The 21,351-nt window shown below is 53.0% G+C and overlaps 1 protein-coding gene across 2 annotated transcripts in view; it reads left to right on the plus strand.

The window, feature by feature from the left end:
* Positions 1 to 21,351, plus strand: part of RBM19 (RNA binding motif protein 19) — a 122,026-nt gene that overhangs the window by 66,728 nt on the left and 33,947 nt on the right. The gene's annotated exons all lie outside the window — the stretch shown is intronic.

Genomic DNA, 21,351 nt, shown 5'->3' on the forward strand with positions numbered 1-21,351 from the left:
GCTGGCGATGTTATCTTTGATCACTTGGATAAAGTAGTTTCTGCCAGCTTTCTCCACTGTTAGCCTGTTTCTGTTCCCTTTGCAATTAATAAATATCTTGGGGGATGCTTTGGGGCTCTACCAATGTCCTGTGTCTGGGCTCACTGTACTGCTTTTAGCATCCACTGATGGTGTGTGTGCCTGAATTATTCATTACCAAGCTGGCTACCAAATGATGATTTTGTAATTCATTCATTCCTCACATTTATTAGTTGATATTCTCCTCCTGGGAAGGGCTTTTCTACCCGTTCCCCCCGCCCTATATTTATTTATTTAATTTTTATCAGTGTGGACTCGGGTTATTCAATGAGTCATAACCCATGATTATCATTATTTCTTGCGTTATTGAAATTGTCCCCAGTTAGACCAGTGGGAACCCCTTCAGGCATGGTTGTATCCTTCTGACATGTCCCTCTCTTTCTTTCTTTTTCTTTTCTTGAGTACTTCCTTATTTTCTGGCCTATAGCAAGATATTGCAGATTCATCTTGTACTTCTCAGCTCCAGCCCTGGAATCAGCCATTTCTCCAAGGAGCCCTGTTTCTTCTCAGGGGGTGGTGGTATTTAGATACCAAGATCTGGGTGCCAGGTGTGCTCAGGGGTCTCACGGCCGCTGGGCCAGGGTTTTAGCACATTGGGGGCTGGACAATTTTTTTGTGATAGAGGCTGTCCCGCACATTGTGGGGACTTTAGCAGCATCCCTGCCCTTTACCTGCTAGATGTCGGAATCTTAGTCTCTGGAGGCAGTGGGGGCTCCAGAATTTCTTCAGTGGGGGAGGTAGGGTGGGAGCTGCATTCACATGGTAACGGAGCACACGTCTTACTTAGAGAATGGGTGGTTGACCAGTGGAAGTCCTGAAGACTATGGTACCCCCAGGCCACTCCTTGGAGCCGTCCCTTGTCTTGGTCCCGCGCCCCTCCCCATAACTCTCTGAGCCCTCCCTCCCCCTCTGGCTAGAGCTCTCATTTAAAATTCACCCCAGCTCCAGAGCCTTCTCTCATTCCTCCTGGTACAAAGTAGGCTTTGTCTTGCGACTCTTTTCAGTAGGACCTTAGGGCGCTTTTAAAGTAAACATGCTGGTCTTTTACCCGGAGCGGGGAGGGTATTGCTAGAACACAGAATTACGGCGGACTGGGATAAAGCTTTACAGTTTGCAGAGCCCTTCCGTGAACCCCTGTGGAGGTGACCCAGCCTTTGAGGCCAGTTCTCACATGGGGTCAGTGACTTGTTCCAGGTCCCAGAGCCCCATGGGCCAGGTTGCTGATGTCTCTAAACGACTGGTTAAAACGCAGAGAACCAGGAAGCCTGTTAATCTGTCCATTCCAAGGTGAGTGAGGTTTTCTTTTCACCTCGAGCCAGGGGACCCAGCAGTGCCTCTCCTCCTGTACTACTGCCATTCAGTGTCTGGCACCCCGACTTCCAGCATTTTTTCACCTGAGAGGGGAAGACACATCCGCAGACAGGTCCAAGCTGGACCTCGCAGAGAACAGAGGCCGCCAGGACCCTGCCTGCTAATGGGGCCCGGAGATTTCATGGCGGATTTTTGAGTATGAGAGGGTCAGCGACCCCGGGTGCCGGCCAGTTGCACAGTCAGTAAGGTGCAGTCCTGGACACACCCCTGGGGGGGTGCAGGGTGTGTGCATCACCTGTGTGTTGGGGTGGGGTTGGCTTCCACCCAGAGGGGTAATTGGCCACCTGCAGAGCCATTCCCCGTCCCCTGTTATCTCAAGAGGCAGTGGTGTAAGGAAGCAACAGTGGCTTGTAGAATGAGGGGTTTTCTCCAGCTCCTAGAAGCCACCTCCTCTCAAGTCAGGGACACAGGAGGTCACGGGGCCACAAACGTGGCTCCATTTCTTGTCCACACCCACCGTCCAAACTGCTACTTAGCATAGCATCTTGCCATCCTGTCCTCTCCCGTTCCCAGCTTCCTCTTCCTCCACGCCACAGGCCCCTGAAGGAGGGAGGAAGCCACTCAGAGGCTTTGACAAGCAGTGGCTTTAAAGAAAGGCCCTCCAGGCTCTGGATATAAAAGGAACGTAACTGGCGGCCAGAGGAAGGCACAGTTAGGAATAGATGTCCCTACAATTTTTCTAATTCACTAGTTTCTCTCCTGCAAAGATAGATAGGTAAGGCATGCCCACCTGGGTCCTTGTAAGAAATGTTCTCACCCTCCCATCTTTCCACCCGGGGACCTTCTCTGGCTGTGGGAACTTCGATTATTTTTTGGAGGTGGGGACGTCAGGCCACACGACACTCATCCTCCTTCCTCCCTTCCCGTGACAGATCGTTAAATTATTCCAAGGGAGCCAGAGCTCAGGCTAAATGAGGCTAAACGACTGTATTATGGCAACTGTACCTGCCTCTGGTTCTATCACTGTCTTTCACCGAGAAACTTGGTCGAGAAAAGTCATTATCAGGGCCAGGCAGAGAATCCAAGACAATAAGTGTTTGAAAGCTCCCTCCCATGTCCACACACCCATTAGGTTGCCTGTGTAACAAAGCAAATTGGGGGCATGGGGCATTTGAGGGGTGACTCGTAGGTGTCTAAGTTGACAGGCCAAAAACTAAAGGGCGTTTGCATTTGCAGGCTAAGTGAAATTTGATGACAGCAGTGTTTTCAGGAAGAGGGGGAGGCAGAGAGGGTCCCTTTCCTTTTGCAGTTCTGATTTTTACTCTCATTCATTGGTTTCTCGAAATATGGAGTGCATGGTAGGGCCATGGGGGGGTACGTAGGTGGCCAAGACCAGTGAGATCCCCGCCCTGGCAGAGCTGATGGACACGTGGGGAAATGGACAACAAACGGGACAGCGGACAGTGATACACGCAAGGCTGACTCGTTTTGCGGTGATGGGGTTGGTCGTGCCTGGGAGCATAGCTCATGTGGTCGAGGAAGGCTTCCTTGAAGAGGTGACTGTGACCTGAGACTCGAAGGATGAGAAAAACCTAACCTTACAGAGACGGAGGCAGGAGAGCTCCAAGCCTGAGTCAGTGCAGCTCTAACTCAGAGTCTAACCAGGCGTGGCAGCTACATCATCCTGCGCCCAAAGAATTTGAAGCCACTTGAAAGAGGACCCTCGTTCGGACAAGGCTAACAGAACAAGAGGCTTCTCATCTGCCAGGGTGCCAGCCGGGAACGGAACTCACGCCTCTGCTTTAAATACTCCAGTGAATGCATTCCTTGCAGGTGTGGGCAGGATTCTGGAACCCACAAGGAACCGGTGGGGGGTGAGGGAGGAGGCACCCAAAGATCAACAGCAGTAATCTGTCGCACAGGGGTGTCAGAGGTAGCAAGTGAAAGTACAGGATGCCCAGTGTCATTTGAGTTTCAGATTTAAAAAAATTTTTTAATAAGGTGGATCTTTTAAGTGTAAGTATGTTGCATGCAGTATTGGGGACATACTTATCCCGGACAGTTATTTGTTCTTTATCTGAAATTCTTGTTTAACCGAGTGTCCAGTGTTTTATCTGGGCAAACTGTCATCACTACCCCTGGGGCCAGAGTGACAGCATGGGGAGCCAGTCTGTGGTCCAGCGTGGAGGAGGGGCTGCCTGGGGGCACTGTCGTTGTAGCAGAACTGCTGCCAGAGAAGGGCCTGCAAAGCACAAGGACGCTGGGAAGAAATACTGTAACCCCTCCCTCCAACCTGCCCACAGGGGAGTTAGGTGATGCCCTCCATAGCGCATCTGAGAGGGGCAAATGGAGGAGTCTGTGCAACTGAGGGCAGTATTGGGGCCAGAAAACCTTGGCCTCTGGAGGGTTCGTGCAGTGGAATATTGGATGTAGCCTGAGCTCCCTGGCAGCCTAGGGAATAAGGGAAACAAGTGGTCCCGCTGGGCTTCTTGAGTACGTTGATCAAAGGGAGAACATTATTTTCTTAGCACTAAACTCTCAAGAGGAAGAAATGAAGTAGCAATCCAAGTATGGTTGAAGGGATCAGTATTTGAGGTGTCAGTGGGTCTCCTTTCTCCCCTTTAGAAAAATATTTACAGGGAATTCCCTGGCAGTCCAGTGGTTAGGACTCCGCGCTTCCACTGCAAGGGGCGCAGGTTCAACCCCTGGTCAGGGAACTAAGATTCACAAGCCATGTGACGTGGCCCAAACTATATATACATGTGTATATATACACATATGTATGAGCGTATGTATATATACATGTGTATATATACACATAAATTGTATACATGTATATATAATTCTATATATTGGATGTATTACATATACATATAGTATATATGAATACGTATTATATTTATACATATGTATGATTATTTTTATAGAACATGCACATAGTATAACAGCTATAAAAAGGGATAGAATAAATGGCAAGTATATATCTTCATTTGGTTCTCCCCACGCCAGAAGCTTGGAGAAGGATTTAGGTACAGAGAGTGTATTGGCAGGTGACCCGGGGAGCAGTGAGGGGAGGTCGGGGAAGAAGCAGCCATACACAGGGGTGTGACCGAGGCCACTGCACTGAGTACCAGGACCTGATCCCACGGAGACTTCTGAGAACGGTACAGAAGGCCTTTCCAGAACAGTCCGCCTGAGAGCCTGTGTCCTGCTAGCTGAGCACTGGCCCCCGGGGCTGGGGCTGCCCTGCACTTGGGATTGAGCAAGCACCTGGGGCAGATTGGGGGCCGCTGGAGGTGGGACACTGGCAGGTAGGGGGAATCTGAGCGCTCATGAGGACCGGCCACCATAGCTGCAGCCACTGCAGCTGACGTCTTACGTTTCGCTCCAGAAATAATACTGTGCGCACATGCACACACCTGTGTACTGCCTTCTTCCCGCTGCTTTTCGTTTTAACTCTCTGGCACCTGTTTTTTTGTTTTGTCTTGTTTTGTTTTGTTTTCCGCTTGATCACCTATCTTGGCGAGGACCTAGTTTGGGGAGCAGTTTTCCAACGTTAGAAATAGATGACCCCAGACTGCCTTCCTGCCGCCTGGGAGGTCACTGTCCGTGGTGCGCTGGCTGGGTGAAGGTCAGGCTGAGGGTGTTTGCGTGGTGGGGAGGTGGGGTAAGCACCCTGTTCTTCCGAGCACTGCATCTCGTCGCTCCCGGGGCAGAGTGACCGGCTGGGTCTTCCCTTCTCCTGGTCCTGTGGAGAAAAGCTGGGTGCAGGGCTGCTGGGGTGACACCAGGCGTAGCCATCTGCGATGGCAGGCTCCTGGGAAACCGTCCCTCATTAGGCCCCCTTGGGCAAATGATGCCTTGGGAGGGCCCAGTGGAGAGGCCTAGGGATGCTTTCTGCAAACCTCGCTAATTACCAGCCGCCTTGGATTTCCTCACTGCCTCTAATAGTGCCCCATGAGCATACAGGCAGACCTCGGAGATATTGCGGGTTGGGTTCCAGACCACCTCAATAAACAGTATCACAATAAAGCGAGTCACACACATTTTTTGGTTTCCCAGCGCATGTAAAAGTTATGCTTTCACTCTGTTGTAGTCTGTTAAGTGTGCAATGGCACTGTGTCTAAAACAACAATGTACCTACCTTAATTTAAAAGTACCTTATTGGGACTACCCTGGTGGTCCAGTGGTTAGGGCTCGGCATGTTCACTGCCGAGGGCCCGGGTTTAACCCCTGGTTGGGGAACTAAGATCCCACGAGCCCCACGGTGCGACCTAAATAAATAAAGCAATAAATGAAAAGTGCCGTATTGCTTAAAAATGCCAAAATGGTTACAATCATCACATCAAAGATCACACTGATCACAGGCCACCATGACGAATATAACAATGATGCAGAAGTTTGAGATATGGCGAGAATTACCAAAATGTGACACAGAGACACAAAGTGAGCAAATACTGTTGGGAAAACGGTGCCGATAGACTTGCTCAACGCACGGTTGCCACAAACCGTCAATTTGCTAAAAAAAAAAATGCAGTACCTGCAAAGCGTGGGAAAACGAGGTCTGCCTGTAAATACCTGATCAGGGAAAACAATATCGGCTCCCCGAGTTCTCAGACCCTTGGACTAGGACCGGAACTCGCTTTCCTGGGCCCCCAGCTTGCAGGTTGCAGACTGTGGGGCTTCTCAGCTTCCATAATCGTGTGAGCCAGTCCCTCTTAGGAAATCTCTTTCTGTATATCTATATATAACCTATTGGTTCTGTTTCTCTGGAGAACCCTGATACAGAGCCAGAAAGCAAATATTTTCAGCTTTGTGGGCTGTGTGGTCTCCATCACAGGTACTCAGCTCTGTGCAGCTCGGAAGCACCCCTAGATAAGACGTAAGCAAACGGGCATAGCTGTGCTCCAGCACAACCTATTGACCCAAACAGGTAACAGGGCAGATGTGGCTCCTGAGCCATAGATTGCCAACCCCTGGTTTAAAAGAACCAGTGACTTTTTCCTCATTGTCATTGAAAATCGGAATAGCCGTGGATACCGGAGAGCAAGTGACGTCTCTGCCACAGTAACTGACCTCCCCCCCGCCCATCCACCTTCAGTCAGTGACCCTGGAACACAGCAGTGGTGCTGGTGGAGAGGAGGGGGTTCTCCCCACAAGGAAATCGCTCCCCCAGAATCGTGAAGTGCAAACCATACCTTCACGGAGCTTCCCAGTTTCGAGTTGGAGAGGATGAGACGGAGCATCTCCATGGTCCCAGGGCAGCCCATTGGGTGAATAGGGCATCAGTCTGTGGGTTCCAGTCCCATCTCTGCCACTTGGCCTTTTAAAGGGAGGCAGGGCCAGGGGCCTTCCCCTTTCCTCATCCGTGAAGTGGGAGTCCAGTTCTGGCCCAGGACCCCTCGCCACTGGCTCAGGACAGGAGAGAACACAAATACCAGAACACTTCCCAGGGAGGACTATCCTTACCGACCTCACTTGATCCCCGTTATTGACTCTGTCATTCACCCCTGCATTTGTTCCTTCTGCTTCTTAGTGAGCGCGCACTAGGGGCCCGGCTCTGTGGGAAACGCTTCAGATGAAATGTCTCCTCTAAGCCCTACCACAGCTCTGTTGGGTGGGGGGCGGGGGAGGTTATCCCCATTTTACAGATGAGCAACCCAAGGTAGAGAGTGGGGGAGGCAGCTTGACCCCCAGGCTTGTGCTCGTAACCCCTGTGTATCCCTTGTAGCACCATCTATGCCTTCTGACCTCTGACCTCTCCCGGTTTGAGTGGGGGCCGTCCCAAATATGGGGTGCTTTATCTCCCGGCTGCCTCTAGGTGCGCAGGAGAGGGGCTGGGGGTGTGAATCTCGGCTGTGCCTCCCTCACCTCGCCTCCTCTGCTCCCCCGGAAGACGGGGAAATGTGGCTGCAGCTTCTTCTGAGGCAGCAGGCCTGTGGCAAACGCACAAAGCCAGAGACAGGATAACTCACCCTTCCCTCCTCTTGAATTTTGCAAATGATGCCCTTTAACTCGCTGGTGAGATAAACAGTGCTTGTTGCAGAGGGGACCTTTCCCTACTGACTGCTGACTTTTCCCCTTTCTCCTCACCTCTGCCTGGGCCTCCTTGGTTTTCTTACACCCCAAATCCTGTCTGGCCCTGATTGGGTTTCTTATCATGGAAAGAGCCCCCACACACACACCTGCGCACACCAAGATATGCCCCACGGTGGGACCCATCATGGCTGTCACGTCCACACACCTCAGACTCATTCCCTCTCCTCCCGGGGCCGCTGAAACCAGCCTTCCGGAGCCCATTTCTCTCTGTCCCAGACTCCAGACCATGCAGAGCCCAAGTCAGGCCCCTTTGGCTCTTGGCCCCTGATGTCCCATCAGATTCCTTTTTTTCTTTAAACATCTTTATTGGAGTACAGTTGCTCTACAATGGCATGTTAGTTTCTGCTTTATAACAAAGTGAATCAGCTATACATGTGCATATATCCCCGTATCCCCTCCCTCTTGTGTCTCCCTCCCACCCTCCCTATCCCACCCCTCCAGGTGGTCACAAAGCACCGAGCTATCTGGCCCATCTTCCTCTTCTCAACTAAATTCCTCTTCCCTCCTGTAATTGAATCGAGCTCCATATTGGTTTATTTGGCCCCTAACAAATGGTTCTCCCTCACAAATCCATTTTCCATCTCTCCCTGTCTCTGAAAACTCGCCAGCCAGCCTGAGCTCAGGTTGTTTTATTGTTGTTTTCTTTGCCAGGCTTTTAAAAATCATATCTTTCCCAGCCGGAGTGAGCGCCTCCCCTCCCCTCGGCGCTGGCAGGCTCACCAGCGTGAATCACCGTCCTCCACTCCGTCTCCCACAGGCCGCTGGAAGAGCCTCCAGGGCTTTCCATCGAAGGCCCACGCTGTGGGTTTACCTCTCGCATCTTCTGCAAGGGTGTGTCAGCTGTCATCCCCTGGTGACGACAGGCTGGCTTTCTTCGCGAGCTCTGATGCTGAGGCTGGTTATCTGAGGCACACTCCAGCCTGAGCCCCGCTGGACCAGAAAAGTGGTCCCCTCCCAACTGTGACTTGTCGGTCTGGGGCCTCCTGGGGAGACACGGTGACTGCACTCCCTGCCTCTTTCCAGCCATGAGTAGGGCTAGATGGATGCTCGGGACTCTTGCCAAGGGGGTGGAGAGCTTTCTAATGCTGTGGGGGTCTGGAGTGTTCTTCCTAACGGCAGGTGTCAGAAGCTTCTAGAATGCTGAGCTCTTTGGAAGCTGCCTTCCATATCTGTCAACATCTCCTTGGCCTCTTTTTCTGTTTCCTCCATCGTTTGCCTGACGGCTTCCCAGTGGCTGGCGGGCTCCAGCGAGAACCTGAGGAGTAGGCTGGCAGGCAGAAGTTACTCCGTGTGGCATGGGGACATAGCACAGCAAAGGAGGAAGTCACAGCCCTTTGAGCTCAGACAGACACGTCCTCGGTGTCACATGCACCCTGGGAGCGCGGCCGCCCTGGGCCTTGCTCGGAGCGGTGAGTTAAAGCATCCGACAAGGCGTCAGGTACCTGGTCCCTCCCCACTCTCTGTTTCCTGTTTCTGAAATTGAGGACCTGGGTCATAAGAGGGACCACATGCGGTTTGTGCTGAGCACCTACTGCGTGCCAGGCACTGTTCGCCCCATCCTGGGCGCTGGCCACTCAGCAGCCCAGCAAGGAAGAAGGACCACACGCAGAGAACAAAATGCACAGCAGGACGCAACGTCGATGACACCCAGGGGGTGGAGTGAGTCAGGTGATGGCGAATGCAAGGCCGGTGCAGGTCGGCAGACCAGGTGGGAAGCCTTCGGCATCCTCCAGCCCGGCAGTCTGTCCCTCTGCCCCTTTGCGGGGCAGCGACCAGGCTTATGGGTCTGTATGTTTGCCTCAGTGATGCTGAGCCCAGGCCGCACCACACGGGGCAGATCGGGGCTGCGTAGGTGCGTCTGCTGTTTGCCCTGCACCTGGTAGCCCCGGGCTGCTGTGCTTATCCAGTTACTTTAATAGCACGTTTTGGTTTTTTGGACTAGTGTAGGGGTCAGCAAACTAAGGCTCACACGCCAGCCCCGTCTTTGTAAATGAAGTTTCATTGGCATGCAGCCATGCCTGCTGGTTTGCGTGTTGTCTGTGGCTGCTTGCACGCTGCAGTGGCAAAGCTGAGTAGCTGCAAAGCCAAAAATATTTACTATCTGACCCTTTACAGAGGAAGTGCACGTGGCCCTGGTCTAATCTGTGACCGTCAGCCCTCCCTTCTTGAGGCCTTTTAGGAACCTGCCCCTATTAACCCCTTTGCCCTTCTCAGCTGCTCTGGGACAAGAAATTAAACAAGTTTGTAAAGTAAAAGTTAAATAGGCTTTCAGTGGGAGGAGGCAGGGTCAAGGGCTTTCCCATGGGTGACAGGCAGAAGCTTAGTGCATGGGCTTCCTGGTGTCATTCTGTTTTGCCCGGGGGGTTCTTTTCTTCCTTCTGGGTTCTCTGTAGAATGAATGCGCACAGCATCTCCTTGTTCAGGCCGCAGGAGCTGCATGGCGTTGCTGACATGTGACTTGCTGTGCTCTGAGCCCCCTGCTCCCCGAGTCTCTGTCCTTGGCCCCTAAGTGGTGGCATTGGCTCGCATCCCATTCGTGCTTTGGTTCCTGAACCCGTACAGGGGGCTGCTGCCACCATCCCGCCCCTTTTCCTAGAGATGCTGCCGGGACACCAGAGACTTGTCTGGATGTTGAGTTGCCTCCTTGTGCTTCTCCAGAGAGATGGGAAGAGACGGGACCCTGCGGCCGTGATGCAGGCATGCGCGTTGCTGCACTCTGACAGCCCCGAGCTGCTCTGTGGTCCATCTCCAATCTCCCTGGGATGGCTTCCTCTTGATGAATCAGAAGTGGAAGGCAGTGTTGGTGGCTGTGGGCTGCTGCTTGGCACTTATAATAGGGGGACCATCAGTGGAGAGTTTCTAAACCCCCGGCGACCAGAACTTTCTGCCTATCCACATGTGCCCCTTAAGATCCCTTCAGAACCTTACAAGCTCAACGGAAGTTCTCCCCATATTTGAAAGACCTGGCTTCTCCTTTTGCCTTCACGTCCTCCTTATGCCCGTCCACCTGCCCTCCACAGTTTCCAGTTAGGGCCACTTAGATCACTGAAAGACTTGTGCCCTTAGCTTGAGATGTTAGAACAGGCCACGTTAGTTTGGGAGAATGGTGTGGGCCTGATGAGAATCAACCGGAGATACTCTGGGTTCATGACATGCAGTCCTCCTTAGAATTCTGAGCAGTAAAATGGATCCAAAAGAAATGACACTGAGGGACTTCCCTGGCGATCCAGTGGTTAAGACTCGGCGCTTCCAATGCAGGGGACGCGGGTTCGATCCCTGGTTGGGAAACTAAGATCCCACATGCCATGCGGCATGGCAAAAAAAAAAAAAAAAAAACATTGAAGGGGCCCTTTCTGTGTATGCGTAGATGTGGCAGAGGAGGGGGCAGCCACTGAGTGGAGGTGGTGAGGGCTGAGAAGTAGAGGGGCCACCCTTCATTCAGCCTTCTCAGGAGGCCTGGCCGTGACCTGGCAGCGGGCGGCATGAGGGGTGTGGACCAGTGGCGAGGGGTATCTCCCTGCCCAGCACCCCGTGCCCACCCTGGAGAGAGGGTCTAGCTACCTGCCCCGTTTTGCATGGGAGCTAACCCCACCCTCTCTTGCCTCATAGAGACCTCAGGGATGTACAATCTAATCCAGTATCAGAGGGCCCCGAGTGTGGTGCTTAAGTGGAGGCCCAGGAGTGGCCCTTCTCTGAGTGGCAGCAGCATTGGGCAGAGCAAAAGGTATCAAGTTATAGACAAGTTTAACCCTGCCTGCGGACTTCCTGGATTCTCTCCACCTCCTCTCATATTTTCTGGAGTTACTATGGCGATATTGGGTACCGCGGAGATAATTGCAAGAAGCAAGATATGTGGCAGATTAATTCTTTAATCAGATTTAAGCCCACCAGAAAGAGGCTGGTTTGGGAGAGGTTTTTTTTTTCTTTCTTTCTTTCTAATTTTTTTTCCTTCCTCTCAAACATTTCCTGTAATGAGAATAACACCAAAGGGTGTTAAATTCGTTCTGAAGGTCCACCTCTGGCTGGCCACATTCTTGTAACGATTTCATTAGCCTGAATTATCCACTTTATTTTCTTGTAACGGGATTAGCTGTACTTGAGACCAGAGAGGGAAAAGGTGGCGGAGAGCATCCACTGTGTATTCTATTAACTTACCCTGGCAGAGGCGTGGAGCCAACCGGAATGCACGCCCCAGGCCAGAGGTTGCGTCTTCCGAAAGGAAGAGGGAACACGAGGCCTCCTTGGGGACGATTTCTTCTAATTATCTTGCAACACTAGTAGGACACATGGATAAGATGGAGAACTGCTTCTTAGGGCTCCAAGAATCACAAAATCACATCTGGCCCTCTTACCAGATCTCTTTGCTGGAAACCCCTGGGGTGCCCCCAGGAGAGGCAGCCCAGCCCAACCCGCTCCTTGTCAGCTTCGACTTGACACATTGTAGGGGCTCGGAAGGTGTCACTCGCTTGGCGCCAGTACAGATCCGTGTAAAGGACAAGGGCATTCCTGATAACAACTTCCCTTTCTTCTTTCCCAGTACATGCCAGGAACCATGGCATCAGCAGCCTTGTACGGTGGGCTGATTATCCCCATTTTACAGGTGACAGAACTGAGCCTCAGAAAGGTGACGTCAGGTGCAGGGCTGGGATCTGAACTCACATCTGACTCCAAACTTAGGTTCTTTCAGTAATGTGTGACTTGACCCCTCACTGTCAAAACTAGACTCCTGCAGCATTTCCCCACTTTGTGTGGTCCCTGGCGAATTCGAGGTTTCACCTGAGTGTTCAAGGCAAAGGCCTTTCCCCTTGAGGTGTGTGACTGTCTTCTTTTTCTCTTCCAGATTGTATTTTCCAACTGTGTTCCATGGAATAACAGTGTCTTAGGAGGTGCTGATAGGTTTTCTTGTTTGAGGGGAGAAGGGGTTCAATGGCTGGATGAGTTTGAGAAACGCTGTGTCTTCTCTCTCGCTGTTCCAGATAAATCCTCCCTGCATCAAATATCTTAAAGGGACTGACAAGGTCTGCAGCGGAGAAGCTTACTGAAGTCTGTTTAGGCAGGTCTCTCCCAAATTCATTTAATTTCAGAATGCTCTTTACACAGAATACCAAATAGCGTCTTTCAGGACAAGTTTGAGAAATGTTGTTTTTTAAAAGTTACCTCTGATTTCAAAAATTTTTTTTCTGACATGATCTGCCGGAGGAGTATACTCAGATTCAGCAGGCAGTGTTCAGCCTTCAGTTCTTCTGAAGCCCTGCAACCGTGCACAGATGGCCCCCTTCTAGTGCAGAGGCTTTAGAATTTCTTCAGGCCTAGGTTTGAGTTTTGGCCAATCCCTTAAGCAGCTGGAGCCTCAGTTTCCCCATATGTAAATGGGTGCGTGATCCATGCCTCACAGGACTGCTGAGGATGGCATGAGGTTACACATGAAATATACTTAGGACAATGCCTGATCCGTTGTGTGTGGTGGGACTCTAAAAAGTGCCTCCGACTGTCAGTTGGGGAAGCAGTAGGAAATCATTACAATTTCTGTTTCTATTTCTGTTTTATCTCATTCTTTTTAAATGTTTTAAATAAGGATGAACATATACAGTGAAACAGCAGTACATATGCACGTCACTTATAAATTAAAAGTGTACATATATTGGAGATGAATGCTCAAAACTGTTTTACTGAGGATGTGCACCAACCCTAGGGGATTGAAAAACGGAAACCACTGGCTTATAATCAACAAGAAAGAGGCTGTGCCCCATGGAGGCCCGGGCGCGTCTGGCCTGCCATTCTTTCCCAGCACAGAGCGCGGTGCCCACACCTGGGACATGGTCAGGAAATAGTCGCCAAGTGAATGCAGGATCCATAATACCCGAATGGCAAGGCACATTAAAATTCCTACCATGCTTCGTGTCTGGGGCTGGGTCCTGGAGAATGGTGAGGGGCAATTCATTCAGTGCACGTGTAGCCAGCCACGAAGGTGTCCACGCCTGGTTAGACGCTGCAGGGCAAATGTGATGGGAAAACCCTCTCTGTCCTCAAGGAGCTTAGAATCCCACATTACGTGAACATAGACCACCAAGGGGGCCGACAGGCTGCAGGGGGCCAGGAGGGAGAGGGCAGGGCCCCAATCTGGGGTAATAAGGAGGGAAGGAAATTCCATCACTTTGGAAGTAGACCAGCCCTTCTGATCTCTTAGAATTGAATCAGAACGGAACTTACACGTGTAGATGCTAAAGACGGGGCATCTGGTATCTTTGGCAATACAGTGTTGAAAATGTTTTGACTTTGGTACCAATATTTAAAATCCCGTTTCTTAAAAGAATGGATTGCAGAGCTTTCTTTAGAAGAAAGATCTGCCAGTCCTGGGCCTAGCTGGCTGTTCAGGCTGGGCCTGAGGGGTCCCTGCCTGCTCTGGTGGAACAGTGGTCCTCAACCTGGGGCAGGATCACCCTCACCTGTTACAGGTGAGCTTGTTACCACCTGGACTGCTGGGTCTCCCCCAGAGCTTCCGATTCAGAAAGAGGGGAGTGGGCTGAGACTTTGCATTTCTGACAAGCTCCTGGATGACACTGATGCTACAGGTCCAAGAATCGCCCAGAGCTGGGGGCATTTCTGCCAATTTGGCCCCAGCTCTCTTGGTTCCCTCCTATCATCTATCTGGCCCCAGAGGTCTTTACTTGGGGACTGTTCCCTGCATTATCCTGGCTCTGGCACGTCTCAAGATGTTTTTATACAGCTTCCTCCTCTCTTATCCTCTCTCTCTTATCAGTCCAGCCTGGAAATGACTCATCCAGGGTCACACGGCAGGTGAGGGCAGAGCCACTACAGGAAGCCTCTGTTTTCCAGTGCCAGGTCCCCTCCACCAGAGTCTCTCAGGCGATTCTGGGCTCTACCTGGAACTCGGGCCCAGACTCTGATTCAGAGATAACACTGAACTGCTTATCCTCGGGACTCCTCATCTAGAAAACAAGAGGGTTACGCTTGCCTGCAGAGGACCCTATGAAAGGCTATTGAGAAAAGCTAAGCGCTGTCCTCCACACCTCCTCTCTCCCTTTCGTGGAAACCAGCCATTCTTCAGCCTCCAAGAGGCAAAAATGAAAGGAATAGTGCACCAGTGGTGATAAGGTAACCTTTCTACATCCAGCTCTCACCGTGATGAGCAGTGCGTAATTGGAAAAGTTCAATCTAATCGGTACTCTTTAAAAAGCGAGAGAGAACAAAAGAGGAAGAAACTCTGAGCTTAAATATACCTCCATGAAACGGCTCCCAAAGCCACTGCCCCCTCCCCACGCCCCCCCGGTTGGAGTAGAGGTGCGATCCGGGGTCAATACACAGCTCACTTGCGTAACCTTCTGGGGGAGCAGCTGCCACAGGTGGAGCCTCGCTGAGACTCCCCACTCCTGTCTGCAGCTCAGCCAGGGCTGTCTGGAGGGAACGATGTCTTTTCTCTCCTACGCAGCAGGGCAGGATTCTGAACCCCGTTGTCTCGGCGCTAGTTCCTTGGTGAGTAATCCAGCCGGCCCCCTTTTTGCTGGCTCACTGCCTGCAATTGAAGGAATCAATGCAGGTACTTTGGAAGGAGCCCCTGGGGGCCAAACACTCCTTGTAATAGCGTGTGGTTGTAGAACATGAGAGAGTGTCCTGAGGACAGAAGGACTGGGTGTTCCGGCCCCGGACGTGCCGGTGCCATCGCAATAGCATATGCATTGTGTGAGATGATTCGGGTGAAGGACGGAGACCTGGCGCTTAGGGAGGACTCGGTCAGTGTCAAGTGCGTGTTTTCATGAATGTTTATAGAGTGTTTTCTGTGGGCTAGGCGCAGGCCTAGGTTCTGCAGACACAACAGAGACTAGACTGCCATCTTAGAGTGTTCTTTGTGTCTCTAGAAAGGGGAGGGAAAGACAAATAAGTAAACAAGCCATCCCAGACGGTGCTCAGATGTGACAGCGTGGCTGGTGGCGCGGGGAAGCGACGTTAAATAAGGTGACAGTGGAAGGCCTCCTTGAGAAGGTGGCATTCGAGCTGAGATTGAATGACAGGAGGGTCTGTGGTGGGAACGGCTAGGCGTGGAGAGTTCTGGGTTATGGGAAGAGCAAGGTCATAGGTCCTGGCCTAAGTTCGGTGGCTTCGCGAACTGGAGGAAAGCCAGTGTGGTTGGATTGGCCTCCGTTTCCCCGTTTGTGAGGCTGGAGGATTGGACGAGGCAGCTTTGACCAAAGCTTTCGCTCTGTATACATTCCAGGAGCGGAAGGTTTGGATGATGGGTCCTGTGGCCCAGCCTCCCTCCACTGCAGAAACCACCTGTCGTCGACGGAGGGGTGGGTTTGTCCCTAGGTGTCCATTCAGCCTGTCTGTCCCTCCACCCTGCTTCAGCTGGGGCCCGTAGCCACACGGCGACTCAGTAAGGAAAGGGGAACACGAGACGGGATACCAGGCAGAGCGGCTGCAAACCCGCCACGTTCATTCACCCCGTGGGAACTACCCCGTGAGTTCATGGTGGATGTGGGCGTGGAAGAGAGAGCAGTGAGCGGGGATCAGAAGCCCCCAGCTGTGGACCCTAAGCAGCTGAGATGGGGGGGTTGACCCCAGAGTCCTCTTTTGTCTGTGGGGCAGCAGGGGGCTCACTGCCTGCCTGTAGCTCTTCCCTACTACCAGCCAAGGGTCCCTAAAGACAAAGCTGATGTCTGGCCCACCGTTGCCTCCCCCAAGCACCTTGCACACAGATCCCTTTGGCCAATTATTAATAGACAAGACAGACCACACAAACTTCCAGTGAGCAAAGCACAAGTTCAGGGACAAACTGCCCACTTGGAGTCCAGCTTGGCTCATTACCACCCGTGGGGCCTTGGACAAGTCACTTCACCCCCGTCGTAGGTAATGACATAACTTCTTTGAGCCTCAGTTTTCTCCATCTATAAAATGGGAATAGCAGTGCCTAGGTCATAAGGCTGTTGTAAGATCATGTATAGCCAATATTTAACACACCGCGGGGCACATGGCACTGAGAAGGACAGGGGGAATAATGGATATTACGTGTGTGTGTGTGTGTGTTAGAAAATTGGTGGTGGTATACTGGAAAGGCTTTTTGATGCCAAGAGATTTAGCCCTTTTTTCTTACTCCAGAAGGAACAGAAAGAAGCCTGCAGTTTATTCTCATCACGAAACCACCCCTTTATCTCGTTGTTGTTCACACCACGCTGTTGCGGCAGCGCTTTTTTTTTTTTTTTTTTTTTCTTTCCCCTCAGCAGTGCCTTGAGTGCAGGTGTAGAGAAGTCAGGCCAACAGACTTCCCCACGTGACTCAGCACTTCTGCTGGGACTCTGCTTCCTCCAGCGGATCCAAACAGGAGAGTGATAAGGACTTGTGTCCAGGGAGCAGGGGGGCCTAGGCTCCTGGGGGTGTGCCCGACCCCTCCTTGGTGTCAGCGTGCGGGCTAGAAGGTTGGGCCACCCTCCCAGCCTGCCCATTAAACCCCCGAACCCAGGCATCAGCACAGCTGCAAAATCATCAGGTTCGGCATCTCTGGAGGGCTCTCTCTGTCCCCCACACTTCCTTGTCCCCACTGCACCCCACCCCATCCCATCACTTCAGTCGAGGAGGAGAGAGAGGATGGTTCATCCCTTTCAGTAGCAGAGCCAACCCCCACTCCCACCACCGAGCCGCTGCCATCCAGGGCTGTGGCAGGTCCAGTCAGAGGGCGCCAGGGGAGGGGATCCCCTCACGCACGCAAGACACACACACACACGTACTGTGTCTGCGATCAGGCCTGTGTGCCAACGCGATTTGCGTGCCTGGACTTGTTTACGAGGCCCAGGCATAATTGGCTTGCCTCGCTCCACACCTTGGTGCGCCCTCCCCACCTCCTCCTTCTCTTCCCCCTCCCACCGCCACTGCACCTCGAAAGAAATTAAAAATGTGACAACAAACTCCAGTTGTCAAACACCCACGGATCCCCACCAATCACGTGCTCCTGGCGCGGCGGAGCGGGGTGGGGCTGCGGCGTGGAGGAGTAATTGGTGAACCCGAGGTGAATGAAATAATTGGAAAAGTGAGGTGTGAGTTTGTTACTGAAGTGTGAGCATAGTGGGGGAGGGAAGGAGGGCCATGTTTAAAAGCCCCGTATGTCCTCTTTATTCACAGCTTCTGATACAGTAATTGCTATTTTGTGGTTTCTATTATCTACACAGTGGGGAGCATCCGTGTCTCCTTCCCAAGTGGTAGAGTCTGGGCTGGCGGGGGTTGCGGGGGGGGGGGTTGGTTCCTGGGTGCCCTGTCATCTTCCTCCCTCTCCGGTCCCTGGCGGCCCTGCCCAGCCATGCCCAGGCCTCTTCTCCTAGGAGACGCGCAGAACTTCCTGCAAAAGCCGCTCTTAAAAATGGCTCCGTGGGCTTTGCTGTCAGATGAGAACTTTAATAATGGCTGGTATTTATATATCACTTACCTCCAAGGAGCTAAAGGTACTTCATCGATTCCCCCGCCCCAACCTTTTTTACCTTTTTTTTTCTTTTTAATTCTCTTTTGATATCTCTCTGAGATCATTAGTATCGGCTTTATTTTCTCCCACACAGTAGTTACGCAAGCAACTGAAGCCATCCTTCCTGAGCTGGGAGGGAAAGCTCGCCTGAGTTTCGAGTCCCGGGCCGTGGGGCTTGGGCAGGTCACTTGGCCTCTTCAGCCCTTGGTTTTGTCATCTGTAAAAATAGGAGGCAGTGACTCTTACCCCACAATTGTTGTACCTAGAAACGGTATATTTAAAAGGCCTAGCACGCCACAGGCACTGTGTCATTGGCCACTGGGGTGACAGCCGCAGTGACGGTCTTGAAGCTCCAGCCATTCATTCCGGGGCTTCACGGGAATCGGGAAGTTCGTTCTAAGATCTAACCCTAATCTTCCAGCTGCTCTGGAAGCCCTCACTCTCTCGTGTCGTGAGGAATGGTGGGATTTTTTTAAGCTCCTAGGGTCTTGGGACACAGTATTTCCTTGGCCATGCAGATGTCTGTCTGGACACCCCAGACGGGCAGTGACCTCCCCCACGGCCCCCCAGCTCCCTGGTCCCCACCCTCATTCCCTCGTGGATCGAGGATGCCCCTCTGTCCTGGCTTTTCCCTGCCAAGCTCCCAAATGCCACTTCTCCAGGCCACGTAAGCATGGCTCCTTTAGCTTCTCTCATCAGCTTTTTTTCTCCACCTTTTAATTATTTTCCTCGCCTTTCTCCGGACCCTCAGCTGCTTACCATGCATAGAGCGTCCACAGCTTGCAGTGTGCTGCAGAGAGGGAGGAATTAACCTCACCAGTCTCTCCCTCTCTCGGTCTCTCTTGCCTACACATATGGGTGAGGTCCCCAGAAATGAGCCACGGCTAAGAAGAACTGGGCAGCATCAGGGGACGGGAAGTTAGAGCCCCTGTGGGCAGAGGCAGGGGGTTTGCACCCAGTGCAGGCAGGAGGGACTGGGTCTGAGTCGGCCTCCCTTGCCCTGGGATCTCGGGCAAGTCACTGGACCCCTCGGAGCCTGCACAGCGCAATCATAGCCATCCCCGTACACGGCCTTCCTTCTTCATTGCCAGACAGGGCCAAGCCTCAGAATGAAAGCCCCGCTCCGGAAAGTGGCTGGTCCCCTCCAGATAACTGAAGCGGGTGAAACATCGTGTAGCACAGAGAGCTCCTCCGGCTTCACATCAGACACTCCCAGGTTCACACTCTGGCCCTGCCACCTACTCGCAAGAACCGCTACCTCCCTGAGCCTCAGTTTCCTCATCTGAAAATGGGGTCGGTGAGACCAATAGTAATTAACATTTGTGCTCTTCTTATGTACCCCGTGGCCTGGTTCGTGGAATCCTCATCACCACCCTCGGAGCGTAGGTGCGACATCCCAATGGTCGTGTCCGCCTTCCAGGGCTGCTGTTTCTTCAGTCCAAAACTACCTCCAGGCGTCCACTCTGAGCCAGGCCTGGGGCACCTTGCTGCGTATCCCGTGATGGGCAAGACAGATGTGGTTTCCGCTCTCAACAGAGCTGAATTCCAGCCCCAGGGGAAGGCAGAGCGTTACCCAGGCATCCACACCGCAGCGCCCTGAAGCACAGTGGGCCCTGACCGCTGGGGGCACATCCACCCCCACCCAGAGCAGGTCAGCCAAGGCTGTTCACGGAAGCCGAGGCCTGAGAGCCTGGAGGCTGGGCCAGGGGTGGAGAGTCAGGCAGAGAGACCGGCCCACCCCATAGGTTGTCTGTGGCCGTGTCTGTCCAGCACCCAGCATGACCCAGACACACAGCGGGTGCTCAGCAAGGCCTCCCTGTGCCCTTCAGCCTCCTGAGACCAGGTCTGAATCCGTCAGATACACTGTCCCCACAGTCCCCGTGACTCTCTGAAGAACTTGGTGCCAAAGCGCCATTTATGTTTACCCAAAGGAGCCTGCCAGAAAATATGTGCGTCCCCTGCCCTCCGTGTCCAAGGCCAGCCTTGACAGAGGCTGCGGGGCTTCGCTGGAAAAAGAGGCAGCGTGTCTGTCGTGGGGCGTGTCGGCCTTTAGGTGGCAGAATAAAGCAGGGTTTGTGGGCAGGACTCTGCTGGCTTCTCCCACCTCACCTTCGTGTTGGTCCCCACCTGCCCAGCCTCTGGGCCGCTCCAGGTGGGCCACGAGCCTCAGCCGGGGGCTGGGATGACTGACAGGCCTCCACTGCCCATCCTCTGCAGCCCCTCCCCCTCCCGGGAGGCTGGCCGTGGAGCCGGCAGCCCAGTTTCCGTGGCCTGCTCGGAGAGGCGCCAGGAGAGGGAGCGGAGCTGCCGGGGAGAGTGCCGAGGAGACGTGCAGATTCATTTTGAGGCTTCATAATGCCGCATTTACACACCGTCCTGCCTCCAGAAATTGGGCTGGCAGATGCCTGGTCATGCCGGCAGGGCTGCGGGTTAACTCCGCAGATTTAGCTTAGATCATTTCACGAGAGCTTACGGCCTTTACTGTGCCTTTTGCCCAGTCGATCTCTGGCCCCGAGGCACCCTGCACCATCGTGTGTAGGTGCGTGTGCCCGGGTGCCCACAAGTGTGTGTAGATTTTCAGATAAAATAATACCTCTTTGCAGATGCCGCGCACATTAAATATTTATCAGCAGCAATTTGTGCGTGTATGTTTGAGAGATGGACCTGAGGAAGGGCTGGGGGCGGGGGAGTGAGAGAGGAAAGCAAGGGAGGCCCGATCCTTTTGTCCGGGAATTTCTGAAAGGTTTATCCAGGGGGAGAGGGGGCATTGGGGAGATGGTTGGAGGCCGTGTTTACCTGTTTGATCCCTGTTGGATGGGGGGGGGGGAACACCTGACTTTTCTCCTCCAGAGTCAGCTTTGCCTGACTTTGGCTTCGCAGATATCAAAACCCTGAGGCAGGAGTGGGGTTTAGAGGGCGTGGCTGTGTGGCATTCAAGTGCCAAGCGCTGAAGAACCATCCCAGGTCCCAGATCTGGGAGAAGGGACTCACCCCGTTTACTCAGTCAGATTCCTGGGGGTCCGTGGGGAGTCCGTGCTAACCCCGAGTCCGGGGCCCTGGCCTGGCCAGTGCCTCCCCAGCCCAGCCATGCGTGCATGGGGCTGCATCCCCCTTGCCGAATATTCATTCACCCCAGCCCCTCACCCCTGGGAGGAACGGCATCCCCAGTCTGATGGTTCCCTCCCTGCTGGCGTGATGGCCAGGCCGGAGGGAGAAGGCCACCCAGGCCCCCAGGACACGTGCTGGCCAGTGGGGAGCTGACACTGACACGAGTGTTCGTGCACGTGGCTGTGCACACGTACCCCCCTCGTGCATCTGCGGGCACTCCTCTCTTCTAACTGGAAAGGGTTAGCGGGTGAGAATTGGTCCTGCCTCCCCCCGCCCCCTTTGCAGGCCTC

Source organism: Delphinapterus leucas, chromosome 14 (genome assembly GCF_059928025.1).
Source record: "Delphinapterus leucas isolate spDelLeu-1000000601 "Yukka" chromosome 14, BTC_Dleu_Yukka2, whole genome shotgun sequence".
Taxonomy (NCBI): Eukaryota; Metazoa; Chordata; class Mammalia; order Artiodactyla; family Monodontidae; genus Delphinapterus; species Delphinapterus leucas.